The sequence below is a fragment of the Zingiber officinale genome, chromosome 8A, assembly GCF_018446385.1.
Source record: "Zingiber officinale cultivar Zhangliang chromosome 8A, Zo_v1.1, whole genome shotgun sequence".
Classification (NCBI taxonomy): domain Eukaryota; kingdom Viridiplantae; phylum Streptophyta; class Magnoliopsida; order Zingiberales; family Zingiberaceae; genus Zingiber; species Zingiber officinale.
Window position 1 is genome coordinate 66,188,873 of NC_056000.1, and position 27,947 is coordinate 66,216,819.

The window sequence follows — 27,947 nt, forward strand, 5'->3', positions numbered from 1 at the left end:
ATGCCCGCCTTTGATCCCTCTGGTCAGCATAACTGCCGCTCTGTCTTGCTTTCTTCGCCATTAGCGTAGTTTTTGCATGTATCATCCCGAGCGGACAGCATATTCAGGCTCGGGTTGTACCCCTCGGGTTTAAGGTCGCTGCTCGACCATTCATGAGGACTAGTGCTCGATCATCGCCATTCGACGATTTGATGAAGTCCTGGGTTTAGGGTTGTCGCTGGACCGCTGATAGAGACAGGGGTTTAACTGTTAGAGTGTATACTAAAAGCCTATCTTTTTGTATAAAACATTCATTTAGAAATAAAGAATCACATTGGTCAATTTTCTACATTTATGCTAAGTGTGGTTGTTCAATTAATTTATATTGTAGATAACATGGTGTGTGGTGTCACGCATAGAAGATAATGTTATCAATTCCTTATAAATCATAAACAGTAGCTCACAACTGAGATGGAAAGGAACAAACCATTGGAATATGTAGGTGCAGCGGAGGCCGGCAAGAGGAGGGGGTGAATTGCTTCTGAAAAATTAAAATTATACCCTCCTCATACTTTCAACTCAAATAGTGCAATAGTAAATAAAGTAATAAAGCAATAAAGAAACAAGAGACAGGAATTTAACCTATTACAATTAAGAGGGTTGTTAATACAGGGCAGTAAAAAAAGCGCAGTAGAAGATCTCCTTTGCTGAAGGCGGAGAAGCCTTTTACACACTAACGACTCAGAACTATTGCTAGGAATTGCTTACAAAGTTGAACACTGAATCGAATGATTATTTCCTAGCACCAGAAGCCTTTATATAGCTCCTGGAAACTCTATCCCGAGTGTTGAGGCGCCTCCAAGAGGGTTCAAGGCGCCTCAATAAGGTTTGACCGGATAAAACTCTATCCGGTTGCAAACGACACTTTTGGCTGGGTCCGAGGTGCCTTAAACAACCTTGGAGGCGCCTTAGACTGGGTCTGAGGCGCCTCCAAGCTGTCTGAGGTGCCTCAGACGGTGGAGGCAGCTGAGGCGCCTTCAGCATTGGTCTGAGGCGCCTCTGGCTAGCTTCTTCAGCTCCTTTTAGGTTCCTTTCTCCTTCCGAAGCTCCGAATGATTGGGTGATTGCGGCCAACTGAAATAGGGCTCACCCGAATCCAATTTCTGGCATTTTCCTCGAGTAGCCTTCCGCCCCGGCTTAACGTCCATCGAACGCCGCACACGTTCTTCTCACCCACCGGTGTACTCTTCCGCAGCTCTCTCGTCCTTCGGACGCACCGAGCCCGTCGGCTCCCTTCCCGTGCCGTCCTTCTCGTTAGCTGCGTCTTCCGCTCGACTTCATGTGCTCCTAAGCTCCTGCACACTCAGACATAGGGATCAAATACAATGCAGGACCTAACCAACTTGGTTGATCACATCAAAACACCCACGCGGTCCAACAATCTCCCCCTTTTTGATGTGCATCAACCCAAGTTCAAGTTAGGGTTTAAAAACAAATAGTAATTTTAAAGAAATTACTAACTAACAGTTTAAGCATAAAAATTGTAAAAAAAAATTACAATACTAAAAGAATTTTGAAATTCTTAAATATTCCTAACTCCCCCTAAACTTGTACCTATTTCTCCCCCTTTGATCACAGCAAAAACGGGGTAAACTGAATTGTTTGAAAATTTCAAGTAAATTGAATTTTTAAAAAAATATTTATAAGTTTAAAACAGAAAGAATTTCTAAGTAAAAATGATTTTTTTTTGAATTTTCCAGAAAAAATTTCTAAGTTAAAAATGAATTTTTAGAATTTTCAGAAGGAATTTCTAAGTAAAAATTCTAAGTAAAAATGAATTTTTTTTAGAAATTAAAAAAAATTCTAAGTAACCTAAATTTTTAGAATTTTTCCATAATAATTTAAAAAATAATTTTTTTTAGAGTTTTCAAGAAAAAATTTGAAAAACTTTCAAAGCATTATTTAATTTTTAACTTTTAATGCTTTTACCAGAAAGTGGATTAAATATTTTATTTCTATATTTCGGCTTCCAAGTCGTGGCGAGGCACTAGGCCTTCTTAGTTATTGGAGCAGCAACCACTTCCTTAGATAAAGCTTCATAAAGAAATTCATTGTTTAATTTACTCGCTGTAAGCTCTATCTTCAATAATTCTAATTTATCAAAGACTTTGGAATCCAGTATAGATTCCTTCCTACTGGGTTAATTAAAAATCTAGGGGGTACATAAGTTTTAGGAATTTTCCTAAGTTGACTTTGATGCTTTCTAATATACCAGTTTAATTTACCAAAAATTTTTAATTCAGATTTTTGAAAAACATTTAAACATGCAGCAGATTTCAATTTTTCAATTCCATTTTTCAATTTTGCATTCTCTAATTTCAAATGTTCATTTTCTTTTTCTAATTGATCTAACTCTTTAGAAAGAGACTTGATAAATAGAAATGACTGAGTAGGGGTTAGATTACGCACCTTACTTATCTGACTTGGTGATGCTCCCCCTTCACTGCAGCTTTCTTCTTCTGATGTTCCTCCCCCTTCATCTATGCTCATCTCGGAGCTTAAGTCATCTTCGGGAAGATGGTTAGCCATCATCGCTAACCCGGAGAAGGCTTCGATGTCTTATTCAGAAGAAGATGAATTTGACCAAGTGGCCTTCAAGTTCTTGTGTTTGGATGATTCTGGTTTCTTGTACTGTGTCTTTTCCTTCTCTTTCCCCTTTTTCTTCAAGTCTGGGCAGTTATCTTTGATGTGCCCTTCTTCGTTGTAGTTGTAGAAATGAACCGTCTTTTTTCTTTGCTGATGCCTCTTTGTCTGCGATCTAAATTTATTAGATTTAAAAAATTTATTGAAGCGTCTTACCAGTAGTGTCGCTTTGGATTCGTCGACAGATGCTTCGGAGTCAGAACCGTTTATTCTTGCCTTTAAGGCAATGTTCTGACTAGTCTTCTCTACTCCATTGGGCTCGACAACTCGAGATTCATAAAGTTCAAAAGTAGAAAACAAATGTTCTAGAGTACTTACCTTGAAGTCCTTAGAGATGTAGTACACATCTACTAAGGAGGCCCACTCGGGAGTTCTCGGGAAGACGTTGAGCGCGTACCGGATCGAGTCTCGGTTCGTTACTTCTTCTCCAAGATTGGTTAGTTGCATGATCAGCTCTTTGATCCTTGCTTGGAGTTGTACTACCTTCTCGCCGTTGTTCATCTGAAGGTTCGTTAACTGGGTCCGGAGGATGTCGCGCCTTGCTAGCTTAGCTTCTGAGGTACCTTCGTGAAGCTCCAGGAATTTTTCCCAGAGGTCTTTCGCGGAGGAGTAGCTTCCGATTCGACTTACCTCTTGTGGTGGTAGCACGCCCAGCAGGTGGAATTCTGCCTTTCCGTTGGCAACAAACTCGGCCTGCTCCTTCTTGCTCCACTGATGCTCTTCTTTGTCTTTCAGAACTTCAAAACCATATTTCATAGTTAGTAAAATATCGAAGTCGGTTTTAAATAATACCTCCATCCGACGTTTCCATGTCGCGAAGTCTTCGTCGAACTTTAGGGGATGAATATTCGCTCCGGCCATCGTCTTGATCGTTGTGCTTCAGTCAGCGGTTAGTCCTTCTGAGGCGGTCTGGCTCTGATACCAATTGTAGGTGTAGCGGAGGCCAACAAGAGGGGGGTGAATTGCTTCTAAAAAATTAAAACTATACCCTCCTCGTACTTTCAACTCAAATAGTGCAATAGTAAATAAAGTAATAAAGCAATAAAGAAACAAGAGACAGGAATTTAACCTGGTTACAACCATAAGGGTTGTTAATCCAAGGCAGTAAGAAAAGCGCAGTAGAAGATCTCCTTTGCTGAAGGTGGAGAAGCCTTTTACACACTAACGGCTCAGAACTATTGCTAGGAATTGCTTACATAGTTGAACACTGAATCGAATGATTATTTGCTAGCTCCAGGAGCCTTTATATAGCTCTTGGAAACTCTATCCCGAGTGTTGAAGGCGCCTCCAAGAGGGTTCAAGGCGCCTCCATAAGGTTTAACCGGATAAAACTCTATCCGGTTGCAAACGACACTTTTGCCTGGGTCCGAGGTGCCTTAAACAACCTTGGAGGCACCTCGGACTGGGTCTGAGGCACCTCCAAGCTGTCTGAGGCACCTCAGACGGTGGAGGCAGCTGAGGCACCTTCAGCATTGGTCTGAGGCGCCTCTGGCTAGCTTTTTCAGCTCCTTTTGGCTTCCTTTCTCCTTCCTAAGCTCTGATTGATTAGGTGATTGAGGCCAACCGAAATAGGGCTCACCCGAACCCAATTTCCGGCCTTTTCCTCGAGCAGCCTTCCTCCCTGGCTTAACGTCCCTCGAACGCCGCGCACGTTCTTCTTGCCCACCGGTGTACTCTTCCGCAGCTCTCTCATCCTTCTGACGCACCGAGCCCGTCGGCTCCCTTCCCGTGTCGTCCTTCTCGCTAGCTGCGTCTTCCGCTCGACTTCCTATGCTCCTAAGCTCCTGCACACTCAGACACAGGGATCAAACACAAAACAGGACTAACCAACTTGGTTGATTAAATCAAAACACCCACGGGGTCTAATAGAATAGTCGTAGTGTAATTAGGTATTAATTTATCTTGACTGATAAATTACACTAGTACACTCTGAGTGTATTGAGCAGGACCATTAAAGGTAAGTTCTTTTTATACTGGCTTAATAAAAGAATAAGACCTTAGTTATTATGGAAGTGTATGCTCTTAATCCTAATATAATAATAAGCACATATATTTAGTATTTATTTTTTTGACTTATCAAAGGGTGAGATTTAGCTCGATAAATCAATAGGTCTGATAAATTAAGAAATGATATCACTTATAGTGTGTGTTATTGATTATAGAAGAAAACTGTGTCCTAGTAATCTAGGTTGATAATGTCCCCAAGAGGAGCTCACAAGGATTATCATGTTAAACCCTACAAGTGGACTTAGTCCGACACGATAATAAGGTTGAGTGGTACTACTCTTGGACTAAGATATTAATTAAAGTGAGTTGTCAGTAACTCAATTAATTAGTGGGCACCCGACATCTTAAACACAGGGAGATTAACACGCTCATAATAAGAAAGAGCCCAAAATGTAATTTGGGATTGGTGTGATAGTTCAATAATAATTCTTTAGTGAAATGAATTATTATTAATGAAATTAAGTTGGGTGTTCGGGGCAAACACGGGAAGCTTAATTTCATCGGGAGACCAAAACCAATTCCTCATCTCAGTCCCTATCATAGTCTCTTATTTATAAAGTATTATACCCACCTATACCCACCTTTATACCCATCCTAAGGTGGTCGGCCAAGCAAGCTTGGAACCCAAGCTTGGGTCGGCCAAGCAAATAGGATGAGCCAAGTTGTGTGGTCGGCCCTAGCTTGAATCCAAGCTTGGTGTGGCCGACCACATTAAATTAAAAAGGATTTTATTTTTTAATCTTTCTTATATGAAAGCCATGGTTTTAAAAGAGAGTTTAAAATTTAAATCTTTCCTTTTATAGTTTTCTACAAAAGATTAAGTGAAAGTTTTAATATCTTTCTTTATTTGTGTTGGTGCAATATCCTTTAGGTCAAGATTGACCTGGTTGACCAAGCTTGAGTCTTGGTTTAGGTTTTGATGTTTGATAATATATTGGGTTTAGATGATATGGACAATGCAGGTGCAGTTGTTCATTTGGGGAGATTGTTGATACAATTCCCGCTTGGTCAAGGTTGACCAGTTGAGATGTGAAGGAAAGTCAAGTAGGTCAAGGTTGACCGGATACTTGACTGGAAAGTCCTGGTGAGTGAAGCCAGGCAGAAGAAAGTCCTAGTGAGTGAAGCTAGGCAGAAGGAAAGTCCTGGTGAGTGAATCTAGGCATAAGAAAATTTTGGTGAGTGAAGCCAGGTGAAAATCCTAGTGAGTGAAGTTAGGTGAAAGTCTTGGTGAGTGAAGCCAGGTAGTTGGAAAGTCCTGGTGAGTGAAGACAGGCAGTTGGAAAGTCCTAGTGAGTGAAGCTAGGTGAAAGTCCTGGTGAGTGAAGCCAGGCAAGGAAAATCCAGATGGGTCAAGGTTGACCAGACATCTGGTGAAAGTCCAAGTAGGTCAAAGGGATTGACCGGATACTTGGCAAGAGGAGAAAAGTCCAAGTGGGTCAAAGGGATTGACCAGACACTTGGTGAGAGAATCCTAGCTGGTCAAGGGTGACCATATGCTAGGTTTTATGTACCAACAAGTCATAATTGACCGGATGTTGGTTTAGGGGGATTTGGATTTGGTTTGGGCGAAAACCAAGATCTGGATCGATCAACCGATCGATTGGATCATGCCCAATCGATCGGCCGATCGATCGGGTGAGTCCCCGCGATAAAGCTCCTTCCAATCGATCAGTGGATCGATTAGGGAGATGCATCGCGCGAACAGAACACCTCTGGATCGATCGATCGATCCAGAGCCCCCAATCGATCAGCCGATCGATTGGGAGGCGTGACTTTGCGCGATAAACCCTGGATCGATCAGCTAATCGATCCAGGCATTTTTCTAGAGCACAGAGGCGCTCTGGATCGATCAGCCGATCGATCCAAAGCCTCCCCGATCGATTGGGAACAATCCAATCACTACAACAAAAACCCTCATAGACATCAGTGGAACAACAACGATTTTAAGCAAAAACCGATGTCTGTGAGTATTTTACACCGATTTTTCCAAAAATCGGTGTCTATGAGCGCAGATTTTCGCTCATATACATCAGTTTTTTAGGCGATGTCTATGAGCATCCGTTTTTTCGTTAATAGACACCGATTTTAACATCGGTTTTTAAAATCTGATGTCTATGATAATTTTCCCACCAATACTTAGCTAAAATTTTCAACTCTTCCCTCTAACCTAACCCTATATGATGTCGTCCACGGGAGGCAGAGAGAGAGAGAGCTGTCTTCGGGCGACTCACCTTCTCCGCCTCTATCTTCTCCTCCCCTCCCATCGCCGACCCAATCTCGACCTCCTTTATTCTCCCAATTCGAAGCAGACAGAAACAGAGATCGGAGATCTGTGCTTCCGATTCACCGCTCGATCCGCCAAGATGTAGATAGGTTCCGAGAAGGCGTCGTCCCTTGATCTCTTGTCGGTCATCGTCGCCTCCCTCTCCGACGGATATGGGCTCGATTCAAGCACCGGGGATGCGTTCGTGGAGAACCGGCTGCTGATCGCCGTCCTGAGCATAGTCATCGCCGTGCTTGTCGGTTGCGTGGCAATCTTCTTCGTCCGGCGATCGAGCGGAAGGAAGCCAGCCGAGCCGCCGAAGCCGCTAGTGGTGAAGACCCAGATGGATACAGAGGAGGACCAAGGGAAGAAGAAGGTCACCGTCTTCTTCGGGACGCAGACCAGGACGGCTGAGGGGTTCGCGAAGGTAAGGGTTTTTATCCGAGTAGTTCATTTTTTGAATTTTTCTCCCATGATCTTATATTTTCCCCCCTTCTAGGCGCAGGCTGAGGAGGCAAAAGCACGGTACCCTAATGCCATATTTAAAGTCATGGATATCGTAAGATTATCTTCCTTCTGTTTTAGATCATTGGAAATACTACTGATTAATTGACTGATCTATAGTTAGTTTCCTCAATTATAGGACGAATATGCTACTGAGGATGATGAGTACGAGGAGAACCTGAAAAAGGAGAGCTTGGCTTTGTTCTTCTTGGCTACATAAGTTGAAAGCCAGGAATTTTTTGTTTGTATAAACAATCAGCTTCCTCAAAGTTCGAGTTGATCCCTTTGTTTTCTTTAGGTATGGAGATGGTGAGCCTACTGATAATGCTGCCCGATTCTACAAATGGTTTACAGAGGTTCTGGAAGCATGAACATTTAGTTAATCTATTCTACCAATAATCCTTTTGCCTTGATCGATTGCTGATTATTAGTTTTTTATAGGGGAAAGAGAGAGGAATCTGGTTGGAAAATCTTCAATTTGGTGTGTTTGGTTTGGGCAATCGATAATATGAACATTTTAATAAGGTTTGGCATGATGAAATTGTCAGTATTCTTTTTGTGGGAATTGCTTGGCTGATATATTTGTGTATTGTGTCCTTGCAACGGTTGCTGTGGTGGTCGATGAACTGCTTCATGAGCAAGGTATATACTCGATTTATTTAGTTTGTGATTTGACTAAGTCACATATGCTCCTTAAGCTGATTTTAAATCCTATCTTCAGTTGCAATCTCAAAGTTCATGCATTTCATTTTCCTAGAGAATTTAACTTGTTTTGTAGACTAATTGTTACTCTAAAAACTTGTAAAGTCAACATGGTCTGAGGAGTTACTAAGAAACAGTTGAGTAGTCATGTTATCTGTGAGTTTCATAAATACAACTGTAATGTAGTAGTCATGTGCAAGTTTGTAGATGTGTTTAATGAATTTAAGCATCATTCTTACTTGCATATTCTTCTATCTTTTTTTCCTCTGCATAGGCGCCAAGCACATTGTCCAAATGGGGTTGGGAGATGATGATCAGTGTATTGAGGATGACTTCTCTGCATGGTATGTAGTATCGGCAAACTTTTATGCATGCCATCCAAATTCCAATGTTGGCTACAGTTATTTTTCAGTTTTCTGTTCTTTTTTCTCTTTTGCCCATCACTATCTCATTACTCCTTTGTGGAATATGAAATATCAACTGTACTTTCAGGAGGGAGCTTCTTTGGCCGGAGTTGGATAAGTTGCTTCAGGATGAAAATGAGACAGGTGCATCTACTCCTTATACAGCTGCCATTCCTGAATACTGGGTTGTATTTGTCAAGCCTGAAGAAGTTCCATATCTGGACAAAAGTTTGAGTTTTGCAAATGGCCATGCTATTCATGACATACAACATCCATGCAGGTAGAGATGCTCTTTACAAAGACAATTTAAAAACAGTACTGGTTAGGATTTTCCAGTCCGTGAAAAGCATATCTAACACAACTTTTGTATCTTCAAGGGCTAATGTGGCTGTGAGACGAGAGCTTCATACTTCAGCTTCGGACCAGTCCTGCATCCATTTGGAGTTTGACATAGATGGCACTGGCCTTACGTATGTGTATAAATTATATCATTCTGAAATCATGATTTCTTATTTATCTTTACAATGACAATCATTTTAAATTTCTTCTAGCAATGCTCCCCCATCAATGAATTTGGTTTTGAGTAAATAATAAAATATATTATGGAAGGAAATCTGTAATGCATGCAAAATGTGTTGAGGCCACTAATGTGCAAATGCTAGCTAATTCTAAAGTTCAATCACATAATTCTGAATCTGATACATGTCATTATTAAAGAACAGCTGTTAGCCTAATCAAAGGCTATATATCTGATACTATTGTAATTATAAATTTTAGAATGATGTTCTTGATTTTGCATACAACACTTCTACCAGACATCTAAACTCTGTTGGTCCCGGGGCTCGATAGTAGTGAAACTTATCCTTCCTGAACTTTACTTATTGCATGGAACTTTTTTTTTAAATTTGTGAACCGCTTGTTGAATTACCATGGGACAGCCTTCCACGAGTAATAATTTTGTGGACACATCTACCCTCTTGACACTCATTTAATCACAAATACTTATGTTTTCTTTAAGGAAATTTTGCATGGATAGTCTAGCAACCAGTCATGTTGAGTGAAATTTAGGTTCTTTTTTTTTTCATTGTTTATTACACATAATATTAAGCCCATTTTAGTGATTGTGTGGTTACGTCCTCTCATTTTATTTTCATCTTCACATTCATACTGCTTAAGATTAAGTTTTTCAATTTGTATGTTAATCATTATGGATCATTGTGATATTCTAAAAGTTGATATGTTCTGCATTCTTGCACTAGATTGCTTTTCCTTTTTTGCTCGCCTCTTGTTAACAAGTAGCCAAATTTTTGTGTCGTTTAGCATCTCATTAGTTTTTTTCCAAGTCTCAGGCAGCAGAGGAAGTTGATTTTTCTGGCAATGGGATTATAGCAGTTGGCCTAAAGGCACTTTATGGTGTTCTTCAGACGAATACCATGCTTAAAACTCTAAACCTATCAGGAAATAATATTGGCGATGAAGCAGCTAAGGTAAGTCCATTTTTTACTTTTAATTTTACTAATTTTTATGTTTGCGCCTATTCATCTGGAAATAAGCAATTTGATTCTGCTGGAAGTACAGTAGTGTATTGGAATACAAGAAAAATTAAAGTTCATTATCACCATTAATTGATAATTTGATATTAGATGATTTCTTTGACGGTAAATGACAAAATTCTTGAATGGTATTAGATGAATTTACTGTGGTTGATATAGTAGGAATTCACACAAAGTAATTAGCATACAAACAAAATTCTTTAATGGTATTAGATAAATTTACTGTGGTTGATATAGTAGGAATTCACACAAAGTAATTAGCATACAAGCATCCTAATTGTAGTTGCTAAATGCAAATACCCTACTATGTTTAGCTAGTTCATTTAACTGTATTTATCTTAGTTTGTTTAGGTCAGTTTAATAGGGTTTTCATGGGGTAGTGAATTATTTTTAATATATTTGTGTTCTAGCAGTGATGAGATAATTATTTGCTTGCCATGAAATTTGTCTTTGCTTGGCTGATTTATTTCAGTTTTAAATAACTATAGTTTTTACATGATTCTTGCTTTGTAAATATATATATATATATATATATATATATATATATATATATATATATATATATATTCGTTTTTAGATTTCCTTTTTGGATGATGATGCAGTTCTCCAATTTGCTGTTATTTTTTTGTTCATTTCAGTATTTACCTAGTTGCATCACTCTTAACCATGTTTCTTTATAGCCCAGTTGTGCATGCAGTAGTGATTAGCATATCATGTCACATGGGAGATATACCTCATGTTATGATATTTTCTGTTGTCAAACTTTTTGTGAATGATTGGTATAGTGCATGATGATTTAAACTAGTCTTTTTGACTTCATAAGAACATGCTGAATTTTCCATGTATGCTGGCCTTTAATATAGAGGGCTACAAGAGGATTATATCTTAGGTCAAGACACTCCAAATTCATCATAAACCAAAGGGAAAATAGTTTCTACTTACTAGAGGATTGAATGGACCCAAAAGGAAGCTCTAACTTGCTGTTTTGGGTGCTGAACTAAGGAGGCAGCTGCCGCATTTCTTCTGGTTGGTAGCAGAAATCATAGAAAATAGGGGGCTTAGTGCAGGATATTCAGGATACCAAGATGGCATCAGAGGTAGTACAATAAATAGTATATCTCTTCATCAGAGGTAGATTTGTTCTTCTATGCTTCCTTCACTGGATTTGTTGTGTAGTCATATTTCTTTGTTCAACCGTTATCATGCCTAGTAAGTTGTTGTATGATGCTGTCGGTTCTTATCAATCTGTACACTTGAATTAGAAGGAGCAAATTATCTATGTTATATTCTAAGCAGCATATACTAAGTGTCATATATGAAAGTTTTAGATTCTATGTTATATTCGTTATCTTCCACAACATCCTTTAAAAACTCAGTATTCTATTTTATTTGATACATGTACACATTTGTTTTAGTTATTTGACATATGGTGGATTTATGTGTTTTTACAGTTTACAAATCTCAAGTACTCCAGAGTTGAAATTGATGAAGTGCGGTTCGAGTGGGCTGAATGCATGCTAGATTACATTTGAAGTGTGGTTCTACCTTGATGTGTTAAAAGAATGTTCTACCTTGATTTTGATATCTATTAGCTAGTTTTTGATGTAAAAAGAATGTTTGGGTATTTTATGGATATTGTTGTAAGAAGATTATTTATATAATTTGTTAATATTTGTGTATTTTATGGATATTATTGAATGAAGAATATTTGTATAATTTGTGAATATTTGTGTATTTTTTTTTGTTATTGTCGGTTTTTCATTGTTTCGGAAATCAAATTTGTGAAAAAATATACATATTACATCGGTTTTCCATCGCTGCAAAACCGGTGTTATTAACTAATATTACATCGGTCATTTACCGCTACCAAAACTGGTGTTATTAACATACAATATTACATCGGTTTTACACCGTTGATGAAACGGTGTCGTTAAGTGATACTACACCGGTTAATAACCGATTCGAAGGCCGGTGTCGTTAAGTGATACTACACCGGTTTTAACCCGATGTCTAAAATGGCAGACTTTTAACATCGGCTTCATAGACATCGGTCGAAAATGAAATAGACACCGGTGGAAAACCGATGTCTATGAAGGTTTTGTTGTAGTGAATCGATCGGGATTCGACCGTTAGCGTCGTATTTAGCTGCAGGCGTTCGATTCCTTCAGTAGAACGCTCGATCATTCCTCTCGATCTTCACAAGCGACTTCACAGCTTCTCCACAGAGCTCTCCACGCCAAATCTTGAAGATTCTTGGAAGTTTTGTCCAAGTCAAGAGGCGAAGAAGAGAAGTTAGGGTTAGAGCTTTTACTGCACTTCTTGTAAGCTTTTGCTTGTTCTTTACTGCCCTTTTCTTTCTTCTTGTATTGAGAGTCTTGTAGGACTTCTCCGCCTTTGGTAGTTATCATAAAGGAGTGTTATTCATAGTGGAGGGTGCGTGAGTGTGTGGATCCTTGGATTAGTCACCTCTTGTGAGATGGATACCAAGTAAAATCTATTTGTTAGCGTTGTTGTATTTTGTTTCTTTGTATTTTCGTTGCACATCTTTGAAGAAACAAGCAACGCCGACCACGAGCACGCGACGAGCTATTCACCCCCCCTCCCCTCTAGCTACATTTTGGTCCCAACAAGTGGTATCAGAGCGAGGCCGCTCTTCACCAGAATCATCGCCGGAAGGGGCAAACATAACAAGAAGAGCTAGAGGGTGAAGAAGTTGGAGCAAAAGTATCAAAGTCAAAGAATTCAAGAAGCTCAACTTCAAGATGCAATTCCAAGATGGACTTGGATTTGACATAAGGGTGGCTCCACCGTACACATCTACAAGCTTCGATCTTTGGAAATCAAGGATCGAAAACTTCTTAATGGTGGAGATAGAGCAATGGTTTGGTCTTATGGAAGACTTCGAAGCTCCAACAAATTCAAAGGGCAAAGTGCTCAAGAGGAGCAAATGGAGCCCGGAGCAATTCCAAAGGTGTGAAGCAAATGACAAGGTAACCAAATTATTGGTAAATTTATTGCCTAGCACAATTCTATGCAAAGTCGAAGAATTCAAAGATGCCAAGGAGCTTTGGAGCAAATTGGCAACAATTCATGAAATCCCCTCCACTGTACCAATCCAAGAAAAATCCAAAGAGGGTGACTCATTGGAGCAAGACCAAGAGGAGGAGAATTCTGAAGTTGAGAGATGCTCAACTTCCGAAGAAGAGGAAGTCCAAGAAGCCTCATCTTCAAAGGAATGCAATGAAGGGAACAAGGAGGGAGCATACTCCTTGTCCCATGTACAAGATGATGAAGCCTCCACCTCTAAGATTGAGGGGGAGAAATTTTCAATGGCACCGGATCAAGAAAAAGGAGAAGTCTCCACATCCGGGTCAAGAGAAGAAGAGGATGAAGAAGCTTCCACCTCCACAAGTCAAGATAAATCTATTGGAGGAGTATCAAGTTCGGATCAAGAGCAAGCTTCTACCTCTGGACCAAAAGGAGAAGATACCACCCCTACAAGCAAATGTATAACAATTTCAATAAAAAATAACAAAAATCATATCATTTTCTTTGAGTGTAGGGAAAAAGGGCATTACAAAAGTAAATGCCCTAAATTGGCCAAGAAGAAGGGCCAAGTGGCACAAAAGGGTAAGGAGAAGCCCAAGGAGACCGCTCCCGGAACCAAGAAGAGCAAGGAGTACATTGTGTGCTTCTCTTGCAATCAAAAGAGACATTATCGGAGTCAATGTCCCAAGGGGAAGAAGGCGGTCAAGGCTCAAGGAGGAATCTCAACTCAAGGGGGCGCCTCTAAGGTAAAAAGGAAGATATCATTCATTGAACCTATCCCCTTAAATAATGGTAAAAAACATGATAGTTCTAATTTGTATCATTTCAATGCTATTTACCATGGAAATAGGAGGCATGATAAAGTTAAGGAAAATAATGTAGCTTATCATGCTAAAACTTCTCAACCTAGGTTTAGAAAGGTAGATAGGAATTTAGGCAAGAACCCTAAAGATTCTAGGTATTTGCCTAAGAAGAAGAAAAATCAAGGTTTTAGTGAAAAACCTAAGGTTGAAGAATTATGGAAGGAAAATCAAGTCTTGAGGTCAAGACTTGACAAATTAGAGAGGACTCTTAGAAAAATCACAAATATGACATAAGGGTCCAAGAGTCAAAACCTAGGTCTAGAAGTATCTGTTGGAGTGTATACTGAAAGCCTAAGCTTTGTAAACATTCATTATGAATAAAGAATCATATTTGGTCAAATTGTCTACATTTAGTTGTAGTTGTTCAATTAATTTATATTGTAGATAACATAGTATGTGGTGTCACATGCAGAAGATAATGTTATCAGTACCTTATAAATTATAAACAGTAGCTCGCGACCAAAATGGAAAGGAACAAACCATTAGAAGGTCGTAGTGTAATTAGGTATCAGTTTATCTTGACTGTATAATTACACTAGTATACTCAGAGTGTATTGAGTAGGACCATTTGAGGTCGTTTCTTTTATACTGACTTTATAAAGAAACAAAGACCTCGGTTATTATGAAAGTGTGTGCTCTTAATCCTAATATAATAACAAGCACATATATTTGATATTTATTTCTTTAATTTATCAATGGGTGAGATTTAGTTCGATGAATCAATAAGCCCGATAAATTGGGAAATGGTATCACTTATAGTGTGTGTTGTTGATTATAGAAGGAAACTGTGTCCTAGAGATACTAGGTTGATAATGTCCTCAAGAGGAGCTCATAAGGATTCTCATGTTAAACCCTGCAGGTGGACTTAGTCCGACATGACGATAAAGTTGAGTGGTACTATTCTTGGACTAAGATATTAATTAAATGAGTTGTCAGTAATTCACTTAATTAGTGGGCATTCGATATCTTAAACACAGGGAGACTAACACACTCATAATAAGAAGGAGCCCAAAAATGTAATTTGGGATTGGTGCGGTAGTTCAATAATAGTTCTCTAGTGGAATGAATTATTATTGATAAAATTAAGTTGTGTGTTCGGGGCGAACACGGGATGCTTAATTTTATCGGGAGACCAAAACCAATTCCTCCTCTCGGTCCCTATCGTAACCTCTTATTTATAGAGTACTATACCCACCTTCTATACCCACCAATAGGGGGTCGGCCAAGCTAGCTTGGGAACCAAGCTAGGGCCGGCCTAGGTATAAGATTGGGTGGCCGGCCCTAGCTTGAACCCAAGCTAGTGGGGGCCGGCCAAATTAAATTAAAAAAGAAATTTAATTTTAATTTTTATTATGTGGAAGATATAATTTATTAAAGAGAATTAAAATTAAAATATCTCTCTTGTAAAAGATCTACAATAGATTAAAGAAAGAGATTAGATCTCTTTCCTTATTTGTAGATTGGTGAGATATTTTATTTTCTCTTTAAAAATTATTCACATGTTGTAAAATTAAAATTATGGAAATTTCTTTTTATCAACCATGAAGAGATTTTTGAAGAAAAATTTTAATTTTAAAATTTCCGGAAACAAATTAGGAAGTTTTAATTGTTGATTGAAACTTGTCCAATTTGTTCTTCATGATGTGGCCGGCCACTTGAATTTAATTGGGGAAATTTTATTTTATTTTTCTCAATTAAATCATGTCAAGGAAATTAAGGAAATTTTATTGTAATTAAATTTCCTAATTTGCCTAGGCCAAGGAATATAAAAGAAGGGGTAAGGGTGCCTTCAAGAGACACAACCTCTATTATTTCTCTCCCTCTTTTGTTCTTTGGTGTGGCCGGCCATCCTTTCCCTCTCTTCCTCTTGTGGTGGTCGAACCCCTCTCTTCCCTTGGAGCTCTTGTGGTGGCCGGATACTACTTGGAGAAGAAGAAGAAGAAGGAGAGGAAGCGAGCATCTCTTGGAGCTTGGTTAGTGTTTTGATTTTCTTCCTTGGTGAAGCTTCTTTCTTTGTGGCCGAACCTAGCTAGGAGGAGAAGAAGGTAGTTGGTGGTTTCTCATCTCGGAAGATCGTTGCCCACACAACGTCCGAGGTTAGAAGAGGAATACGATAGAAGATCAAGAGGTCTTTTTAGAAGGTATAACTAGTAGTTTTTCCTTTTCCGCATCATACTAGTTATTTATGGAAATAATACCAAATACAAGAGGCTAACGTTCTAGTATTTCGAATATGTTTTTCGATGTTGTGTTCTTTTGTTTTATTTATCCTTATGATTTGATTGTTCTTTTCGGTTAACCTAAAGTTATTTTAGGAAATTAAATATTAGCTTCCTATAAAAGGTTTTGTCTAGTCGGTGGTGGTTGCTCCCATATCCAAGAAGGTCATGTGCCTCGCCACGTCAGTACTGGGAACCAATTATGGAAATTAATATTTAATGGAATTAATAACTTAAGATGATTTGGGTCGAACGTGTTAAGTTCCGCAGGAGACCCAAGTCAAAACCTAAAAGAATGAATAGATTAAGTTTTGGATCAAACGTGTTAAGTTCCGCAGGCGATCCAAAATTTAATTTAAAAGAACACATGGTAGCTAGGAAAAGGTTCAGACCTTTGTACAAAATTTTTGTACAGTGGAACCTCTAGGTTTTCCGAGTAGCAACCAACAGTATCAACGTCATCCAATGGTCATAAGGGTCTGGGATACAAACCTAAAACCAAGAAGGATATAATTTCTTACCATAGGGTTCCATATAGCTATGGAACCAACCCTAGGCCTAGTGGGCAAGCCAAAAATACTAGGAAAGTTATTCCTAAGAGTATTTTTGCAACAAACAACTTCTAAGAAGTCTAAGAAAGTCACTAACAAGGTCACAAGGGAAGTAATCCCTAGAGTTGACCTAGAAAAAGTGACCAAGGCTTCTAAGAAGCCAAACAAGGTCACTAGGAAGGTATCTAGGGAAGTTGTCCCTAGTGAGTACCTAGAGCATCCAAGGAGCACCAATAGGTTTTGGGTTCCTAGGAGCATCTTCTCTACCCCATAGATGGGTTAGAGAGTGTCAACTCTAAGTGGAAGGGTAGTTAACCTAATCATGATGAAGTTGACACTCAAGGAGCATTTTCAAGGTTATTATTAACCTTTGAAAATGAAAAGGATAAAAGGTTTACTCTTGGAAAGAGTAAAATGTGTCATATTTTGAGAAATTGGACGAATTTTTAAATGACACAATTTGAGAAAATCATAAGAACTACCAAGTTGGGATTTTGATATGTTCTTAAAAAGTTAAAGGCAAAGTTAAGCCTTAACTCAATTGATTACTCTTTAAAAGAGTAAATTGTGCCAAAATTTGAGGAATATGCTTAATTTAAATTGGCACAAATTAGGAAAAGCAAACGAAATGTCAAATTTGGTTTTTGACATTCTCTTGGGAAAATTGGGCAATCTAGGGTTTAAGTTTTAGGATTAGCTATGTGAATAAGGATACTTAGATAGATAATCTAGGTATATTTTATTTATGCTAAACATTGTCATGCTTTGCTTGCCCATCAAATGTCATGACATCATATTTATTTAATTGTGTTTGCACTCATGCATTATTATGAAAAACACAAAAATACCATGTCATGTCATCCATACATCATATAGCTATAGAAAAATATTTCCTTTTGATGTATGCCATAACATCATTTCATGCATTAATTTTTAATTCCGTGTTTATTAAGGACTAATGGCATTATTTAACAAGTAACATCCTTGGTGGATGTCTATTATTCAAAAATACCTAGATAGATATGCATGATCCCTAGATTAGGGCAAAACCAAACTTTACATCTCACAAAGACCCATAAGGTGACTTGTATGTGTTTTAGTGCACATTAGATACAAGTGAGATGTTAGGATGATGAACAAAACTCAAGATGTTGATTTAGTACATTCTTTTGAGTTTTAAGTTCATCAAAACACATAGTTATATGTTTTCCCATTATTGGGAAAGCTAATGTACAAGTTATGTGCATTAAGCCCAAGGAACATGGTGGGATATTGGTTTTAAAAATTATTTTAAAATGCTTTTGGAAAACCTTGATGAAGACTATCTTTTGATAGTGATCATCATTGAATAGTTGAGCACAAACTAGAAGAAAACACTAAAGTTTTTGCAAGCTATCTAGTTTGTGTCAATCTTGGAAAATATGAAGTATTTTCTTATAAAATTATTTTTCCATGATAATATATAACCTAAATAATGTCTACAATGATTTTTATGATTTTTGGATTTTTGTAGAATTTTCTAGGGGTTTCTGAAGTTGACTGAAATGGAATTTCAGCAACTATCAGAACTCCAATCGATCACCCGATCGATTGGAGTGCCTCAATCGATCGGGCGATCGATTGAGAAGGCAAATCTTGCGAGCATAAGCTTGCTGGATCGATCAGTCGATCGATCCAGACTGGCTAAATCGATCAGTGGATCGATTCAAGGCAGTTCAATCGATTGGGACCCAACTCCAATCGATTGAGGATGCTGATTTTGGCTGGGAAAGCCTGATTTCAGCATTCCAAACCAAGTTTAGTCTAGGGAACCATTCCTAACCCCTCGAAATACATTTGTATACATAAAAAGGGTGTTTTCATGTTGAAAACAAGGATGGATTGGTTGGGGGAGACTAAATTGAAGTTTAGGTTGGGGTTTGCTTCAAATTTTGAACATTTGAACCTCTAAACTTCTAAATTTGGGTTTCCTAAAGGTTTAGAGATTCCAAGTCATTGTTGGTGCAATGACAGAAGGTACGACCATGTCTTTAGGGGGAGTTACTCTTTAAGGACATGAAAATTTATTTTTCATATATCTTGGAAGGTGGTTAACCTTCTTTCAGAGAAAATGCTCAAGGTTGGGTATTGAACTTAATGGGAAGTGGATATCCTCATTGTTTAAGTGGAGTTTGCTCATGGATGAGCATTTGATAAAAATGAAGGGTATGGGACCTTCATTTGGGTTATTCAAGTGGTTAATGCTCAAGGGTGAGCATTGATGATAATGAAGGGTATGGAATCTTCATTATCGTGTTGATCACAACGAGTGAAGTTGTGAACAACGATAAGCAACTCTTCAGGGGGAGAGGTTGTGGTTGATGTATGCCCAAAGATTGGGGCATGTTTATGATGTGTGCCAATAGGGGGAGAATGCATGGTTAAGTTAGGCCTTCAGTACCTAAAGGGGGAGTTTGCCCTCTAGAAAAGGAGAAGAATGAAGGGAACCATCATTCAAATATTGGCATGAAGGGAGTTGAGGCTATGGGATTAGACTAATTTCCTAACTTAACATGTGGTATTGTCAAACATCAAAAAGGGGGAGATTGTTGGTGCAATATCCTTTAGGTCAAGGTTGACCTGGTTGACCAAGCTTGAGTCTTGGTTTGGGTTTCGATGTTTGACAATATATTGGATTTAGATGATATGGACAATGCAGGTGCAGTTGTTCATTTGGGGAGATTGTTGATACAATTCCCGCTTGGTCAAGGTTGACCAGTTGAGATGTGAAGGAAAGTTAAGTAGGTCAAGGTTGACCAGATACTTGACTGAAAAGTCCTGGTGAGTGAAGCCAGACAGAAGAAAGTCCTAGTGAGTGAAGCTAGGCAGAAGAAAAGTCCTGGTGAGTGAAACCAGACAGAAGAAAATCCTGGTGAGTGAAGCCAGGTGAAAATCCTAGTGAGTGAAGCTAGGTGAAAGTCCTGGTGAGTGAAGCCAGGCAGTTGGAAAGTCCTGGTGAGTGAAGCCAGGCAGTTGGAAAGTCCTAGTGAGTGAAGCTAGGTGAAAGTCCTGGTGAGTGAAGCCAGGCAAGGGAATCCAGATGGGTCAAGGTTGACCAGACATCTGGTGAAAGTCCAAGTAGGTCAAAGGGATTGACCAGATACTTGGCAAGAGAAGAAAAGTCCAAGTGGGTCAAAGGGATTGACCAGACACTTGGTGAGAGAATCCTAGCTGGTCAAGGGTGACCAAATGCTAGGTTTTATGTACCAACAAGTCATAATTGACCGGATGTTGGTTTAGGGGGCTTTGGATTTGGTTTGGGCGAAAACCAAGATCTGGATCGATCAACCGATCGATTGGATCATGCCCAATCGATCGGCCGATCGATCGGGTGAGTCCCCGCGATAAAGCTCCTTCCAATCGATCAGTGGATCGATTAGGGAGAAGCATCGCGCGAACAGAACACCTCTGGATCGATCGATCGATCGATCCAGAGCCCCCAATCGATCAGCCGATCAATTGGGAGGCGTGACTTTGCGCGATAAACCCTGGATCGATCAGCTAATCGATCCAGGCATTTTTCTAGAGCACAGAGGCGCTCTGGATCGATCAGCCGATCGATCCAAAGCCTCCTCGATCGATTGAGAGCAATCCAATCGATCGGGATTCGACCGTTAGCGTCGTATTTAGCTGCAGGCGTTCGATTCCTTCAGTAGAACGCTCGGTCATTCCTCCCGATCTTCACAGACGACTTCACAGCTTCTCCACAGAGCTCTCCATGCCAGATCTTAAAGATTCTTGGAAGTTTTGTTAAAGTCAAGAGGCGAAGAAGAGAAGTTAGGGTTAGGGCTTTTACTGCACTTCTTGTAAGCTTTTGCTTGTTCTTTACTGCCCTTTTCTTTCTTCTTGTATTGAGAATCTTGTAGGGCTTCTCCACCTTTAGTAGTTACCATAAAGGAGTGTTATTCATAGTGGAGGGTGCGTGAGTGTGTGGATCCTTGGATTAGTCACCTCTTGTGAGGTGGATACCAAGTAAAATCCATTTGTTAGCGTTGTTGTATTTTGTTTCTTTGTATTTCCACTGCACATCGTTGAAGAAACAAGCAACGCCGACCATGAGCATGCGATGAGCTATTCCCCCCCCCCCCCCCCCCTCTAGCTACATTTTGGTCCCAACAATTTGTAGTTAAAAGGAATATTTTAATTTTTGATAAAACTTTCCTTTTATGAAACCATCCTCATGATTTTAAAAGAGAGTTATAAAATTAAATCTTTCCTTTTATAGTTTCTACAAAAGATTGAGAAAAAATTTGATAACTTTCCTTTTTTGTAGATTGAAAGTAAGATTTTAATTTTTGATAAAACTTTCCTTTTATAAAACCATGTTCATGATTTAAATCTTTCCTTTTATAGTTTCTACAAAAGATTAAGAAAATATTTGATATCTTTCCTTATTTGTAGATTGAGAGAAAGATTTTAATTGTAAAGATAACTTTCCTTTTTTGAAATCATCCACATGTTTTAATAAGAGAGATTTTAATTTATAAAAGATTCCTTTTATGGCCAACTATGAAGGGAAAATTAATAGAAATTTTTATTTTAAAAATTTCCAGAAACAAATTAGGAAGTTTTAATTCTTGTGATTAAAGCTTTCCTTGCTTGGAGAATTAGAGGTGGCCAGCAACTTTAATAAAAGAAAAGGAAATTGTTTTTTATCAATTAAATTTTCCTTTTCATGGCAAAGAAAATAAGGAAGTTTTTATTAAAACTTTCCTTATTTACCAAGACCAAGGATTATAAAAGAGAGGGAGGGGGTGCATTCACAAGAAGAACTCTCTTCTATTCCTCTCCTCTCTTCCTTGGTGTAGTCGGCCCTATTATTCTCCTTTTTCCTTTTTCTTTCTTCTCCTTGGCCGAACCTCATCATCTCTTGGAGCTTGGAAGGTGGTCGGATCTTGCTAGGAGAAGAAGGAAGAAAATGAGGCTTTGTTTCTAGCATCCCTTGGAGCTTGGTGGTGGTGGTCGAGACTTGCTATCTCTTGGAGAAATTTGCTTGGTCGGAACTTGGAGGAAGGAAGAAGAAGGGCTTGGGTGGTTCTCATCTCGGTAGATCGTCGCCCATACGGCGTCCAAGATAAGAAGAGGAATATGATAGAAGACCAAGAGGTTGTTGCTTACAAAGAAAGGTATAACTAGTAATTCTTTTCCGCATCATACTAGTTTTCTTTGTATAGATTTGAAATACCAAACACAAGAGGCTAGAGATTCTAGATATTCGGATTTGTTTCGAGTTTGTATTTCTTTATTTTTCGATCTTGTGATTCGATTGTTCTTTTTTATTAAACCTAGAGTTATATAAGGAAATTAAATATTGAATTTCGTTAAGAGGCTTTGTCGAGGCAGTGGTGGATGTTCTGATACCCAAGAAGGCCAAGTGCCTCGCCATATTTGACCTGGGAGCCGATTTCCGAAATTAATATTTAATTGAATTTGTAACATAGGTAGAATTGGATCTATAATGTTAAGTATCGTTTGCGATCCAAGTCTAAACCTCTAAGAACAGATAAGTTAAATTTGGAATCAATAATGTTAAGTTTTGTTTGCGATTCCGAATTTAATTTCTAAATAACACAATAGGTTGTTAGGAAAGGTTCAGGACTTGTACAAAATTTTTGTACAGGGGAATTGGTACGATCTTCCTAGGACCAACCAACATTAACGTCGTCGCTCGACGGTTTAGTGACGACATGGGTTTAATGTCACCGCTCGACGGTTCGGTGTAGATAAGGGTTTAACATCGCCGCTCGACAGTTCAGTGAAGATAGGGGTTTAATGTCGCCGCTCGACAGTTCGGTGAAGATAGGGGTTTAACGTCGCCGCTCGACGGTTCGGTGAAGACAGTGGTTTAACGTCGCTGCTCTATGGTTCGGTGAAGGGGTTTAACGTCGCCGCTCGATAGTTCGATGAAAACAGGGATTTAATGTCATCGCTCGACGATTCAGTGAAGATAGGGGTTTAACGTCGCCGCTCGACGGTTCAGTGAAGACAGGGGTTTAACGTCGCCACTCGACGGTTCGGTGAAGATGGGGGTTTAATGTCGCCCCTCAACGGTTCGATTTGTCGTTCGGCACTAGTTTTTGAAATCCATGCTTTTAACTTCAATCCTGTGTTCAAAGGGCACGGGGACAAAAAATACATTGATTACATCGGCGCACCTCTCATCCGGCTCGGTAAGGCTAGAGATGGTTCACGCTCCATGGACGTTCTAGTCGCCGCCCGTCCTTGTCCTCTAAGTAGTAGGCACCCGAGCGAAGCTTTTCCATGACCTTGAAGGGTCCAGCCCACGGAGCTTCCATCTTGGTGACGTTGCCAATCGGCTTCAATTTCTTTCATACCAAGTCATCGACCTGGAACGACCTTGGGATCACCCTTCGATTGTAGTTCTACTTCATCCTCTAGTGGTAGGCCATCAGCCGAACGGCTGCTTTGGCATGTGCCTCATCCACCAAGTCTAGCTCCAGAAGCCTCTACTCGGCATTGTCTTCGCTGTAGTGTTGTATCCAGTCGGATTCAACCCCGACTTCAACGGGGACGATCGCTTTACTGCCATATACCAGGTGGAAGGGCGTTGCCTGTTACGTCACCGCAAGTGCATGGTTACGTTGTCAGTAATATAAAAGATATTGAATCCACATGGACTTTTGATTAAACACTAGTTAACTTCGCACGGTGAATTATTTAGACAATCAAAGATTAATTGAGAAAGAGAGTGAAGGAAAGAGAGAAACTATGATGCTAGAGAAAGAGGGAGAGTTGGATTTGGGTATGAATAGATACTAGGATTTTGGTTTCGCTGTGATGCTAGTTAATGTCTCTATGCATTGTTCATCTCCCTAACTCCATGCTTACACTCATATAGGAGTTCTAACTAAAGTCTGGTACTATCCCGCGAAGATCGTACCGAAGAGTTTACCCAAGTTCTACCGCCATTAAGTAGAAGAGGTAAGTTAGGAAGTCCGATTATAGGGAACATCCTTATGTCACAAGGGCCCACGGTCCTACGTTCCTAAATTACACAGATCACTTCATAACTGTAGATTAATGCAATTAAGTAGAAGAGGTAATTTAGGAAGTCCGATTATAGGGATCATCCTTCTGTCATAAGGGCCCACAGTCCTACGTTCCTAGATTGCACAAATCACTTCCTAACAATAATTTGGGAGAACCCTCTAAACTCTAATTAGTTTTCCTAATAGAGAGTCGATCCCCGTTTCAAAGAAACGGCATAGAAAGTAAGAGATTTCTTCTATCACAAGGTCCCATGATCTTACATTCCAGGGCTCTTCCTCTACATGGTGATCTAAACCCTACATCTACATGAATTGACCTCATACACATCTCGTCAAATGCACACAAGGCACAACACACATAGACGATGATATAAGCACTTCATTGCATAGGAAAATGTCTGAATACATAATTCATACATTCACAATTACATCACAGCTACTTCCTACATCCTAGATCTAGAGATCTACTCCATAGCAAAGGATTTACAAATAAGAGACAAGAAATTAAGCATTACACACTCCAAAACAAGAGATAGAAAAGAGAGGAATGCTTATCTATGATCTACCGGTCTTCTTACTTACAAACCTTGCTCCGGAGGTGGACGGATTGGCGAAGATGAAGGAGATCTAGGGCCTCCCCAAAGGGGAGAACCCTTCCCCAAGCAATGGGGAAGAGCCCCAAGCCAAAGATTAGTGAAAAGGGGAGAACAACCCCTTTTATAGAGCAAGACATGACCACCACACGGCCCGTGACACGGCCATGTGGATCTCACATGGCCTAGAGGTGTCTACTCTTATCCAAGGTCACACGGTCGTGTGGCCTTCACACGGTCATGCCATGCTCCCTCTCTGGATGGCTTACACGGCCATGTGGCTCACACGGTCGTGCCAATCTTGGCCTCTTGAAATATTACATGGCCGTGTAGATCTACACGACTGTGTACTGGATACACTACTGGGGTGACATGGTCGTGTGGCTCACACGGCCATGTGGCTCACACGGCCATGTTCTGCTTCTTCTCTAGAAATGTGACACAGCCATGTGGCTCACACAACCTGACATTTCTTGGTCTCTGGAAATCTTGCACGACCGTGTGGCTCACACGACCTGCCTCTACTTGCTCTCTGGAAGTGCTACATGGCTGTGTGGATCTCGCACACCCCTTGCATGGCCCTTGTCATGGCTTTACATAGCCATGTTTCATTGCAACATATTTTGAGACTACCAAGATGGGGTTTCCTCTGGTTTAAGTCTTCATAAGAGTTGTAGATCTTGAAGTTATCTACATTTTGATATAAAGTACAGCCCATAACTCCAACCGAGCACAAAGTTATGGCCATTTTAGTTTTAGTCTGCAGTGTTGAAAATTCCACACGGCCTTCACACGGCCGTGTGACATTCACACGGCCTCCACACACCCCCCCCCCCCCACACGGTCGTGTTAATTCCACATGGCTAGAACATGGAAAAACTAAGTTTTCGCATGCCCATGTGAGTTCTACATGGCCCAAACACTCTGGTAGTTTTAAACTTCATTCAAGCTCCGTTTTTACTCCAAATCGTGTCCTATCAATCAAAATAAGTAAAGAGTAGATCTCCAAACAAAATATAATGGAAGTATGACATTCTAATGAAATAGGGTGCAATAAACATACATTATATACATGAAGTACAAGTAGATGTGCGTCAAAGTATGCATAAAAGTGTATATAATCTATGCATATCATTGCCCCGGTCCCTTCCTTGGGAGTCGTGCGGATCACCCATAGCATGCAGGGGAGTTCATCTACCCAGGTACCTCCGACGTGGTCGAGCCGAATGCGTAGGATCCAAAGTATTTCACGGTTGGCGACCTCCGCTTGCCCATTGCTTTAAAGGTAGGCTACCAAAGTGAAGGCTTGTTAAATGTCGTACCCTTCGCACGACTCCCTGAGTCTCTGACCCATGAACTGTCTCTCATTATCGGAGAAGAGCTGGCGTTGGATCCCGAATCGACAAATGATGTGCTGCCAAATGAACTTCATGACCATCTGCTAGGTCATCCTCGCCAGCAGCTCAACTTCAACCCATTTGGAGAAATAGTCCACTACGACGAGCAGGAACTTCCTCTGACCTGTCGCCATGGGGAAGGGTCCCACGATGTCCATGCACCACTGGTTGAACGGACAAGCCACTGTGGACGCCTTCATCTCCTCGGTCGGTCGGTGCGAGAAGTTGTGATATTTCTGACGGGACAAGCAGGTGGCGATCGTCCGAGCGGCGTCCTCCTGGAGGGTCGGCCAGAAGTATCCGGCAAGTAGAATCTTCCTTGCCAATGAGCAGCCACCCGGGTGTCCCCCACAGGACTCTTGGTGTACCTCCTACAGTATGTAGTAAGCATCCTCCGACCCAACGCACTTAAGTAGGGGCCTCGAGAAAGCCTTCTTGTAGAGCTGGTCTCCGATCAGGGTAAACCGTCCAACCCTCTTTCTTAATAAGCGGGCCTCCTCCCGATCGGATGGTGTAGTTCCCGATCGCAGAAACTCCATCAACGCCATCCTCCAGTCATCCGGGAAGGTAAGTCCCTCCATCCAGTCAATGTGGGTCACTAGAGCCACCTGCTTAATCGACTGCGATATGACGATCGGAGATAGCGAGCTGGCCAGTTTGTCCAATTTGTCTGCAGCTTGGTTCTCCGCTCGGGGGACCTTCTGTATTACAACCTACTAAAAGTTGGCCTTCAGCTTTTTGAAAGCCTCAGCGTAGAGCCTGAGTCACGCGTTGCTTATCTCGAATGTCCCGGCTAGCTGCTGAGCAGCCAATTGTGAGTCCGAGTGGATGAGGACCTTGACAGCTCCGACGTGTCGGACAGCTTGTAGGCCAGCTATAAGTGCTTCATATTCAGCTTCATTGTTGGTTGCATGGTAGTCTAGCCGAACGGACAATCACATCCGCTCCTCTCGGGGGGAGATGAGTAGCATTCCAATCCCGCTTCCTTGCCAAGTGGCCGAACCATCTACATATATTCTCCAAACAGCTTCTGGTTCAGGATCCTGTGCCTCAGTGACGAAATCCGCTAAGGATTGCGCTTTGATGGTCGTTCGGGGCTGGTACTAGATATCGAACTCGCTAAGCTCCGTTGTGTTAGGATGTATACTAAAAGCCTAGCTTTTGGTATAAACATTTATCTAGAAATAAGAATCACATTGGTCAAATGTCTACATTTATGATAAATGTAGTTGTTCAATTAATTTATATTATAGATAACATGGTGTGTGGTGTCACACACAGAGGATCATGTTATTAGTACCTTATAAATTATAAACAGTAGCTCACGACCAAGATGGAAAGGAACAAACCATTGGAAGGTCATAGTGTAATTAGGTATTAGTTTATCTTAACTATATAATTACACTAGTACACTTAGAGTGTATTGAGTAGGACCATTAGAGGTCGTTTCTTTTATACTGACTTTATAAAGAAATAAAGACCTCAGTTATTATGGAAGTGTGTGCTCTTAATCCTAATATAATAACAAGCACATATATTTGATATTTATTTCTTTAATTTATCAATGGGTGAGATTTAGTTCGATAAATCAATAAGCCCGATAAGTTGGGAAATGATATCACTTATAGTGTGTGTTGTTGATTATAGAAGGAATCTGTGTCCTAGTAATCTAGGTTGAAAATGACCCCAAGAGGAGCTCATAAGGATTGTCATGTTAAACCCTGCAGGTGGACTTAGTCCGAGATGACGATAAGGTTGAGTGGTACTACTCTTGGACTAAGATATTAATTAAGTGAGTTGTTAGTAACTCATTTAATTAGTGGGCATTCATTATCTTAAACACAGGGAGACTAACACACTCATAATAAGAAGGAGCCCAAAATGTAGTTTAGGATTGGTGCGGTAGTTCAATAATAGTTCTTCAGTGGAATGAATTATTATTGATGAAATTAAGTTATGTGTTCGGGGCAAACACGGGATGCTTAATTTTATCGGGAGACCAAAACCAATTCCTCCTCTCGGTCCCTATCGTAGCCTCTTGTATATAGAGATTTATACCCACCGCATACCCACCTTCTTACCCACTCTTTAGTGGCCAGCCAAGCTAGCTTG

At 40.1% G+C, this 27,947-nt stretch overlaps 1 pseudogene; it reads left to right on the forward strand.

Moving 5' to 3' along the window:
• LOC122010931 lies at nt 1-26,146 on the forward strand (annotated as a pseudogene).
• The last annotated feature ends 1,801 nt before the right edge of the window (nt 26,147-27,947 follow it).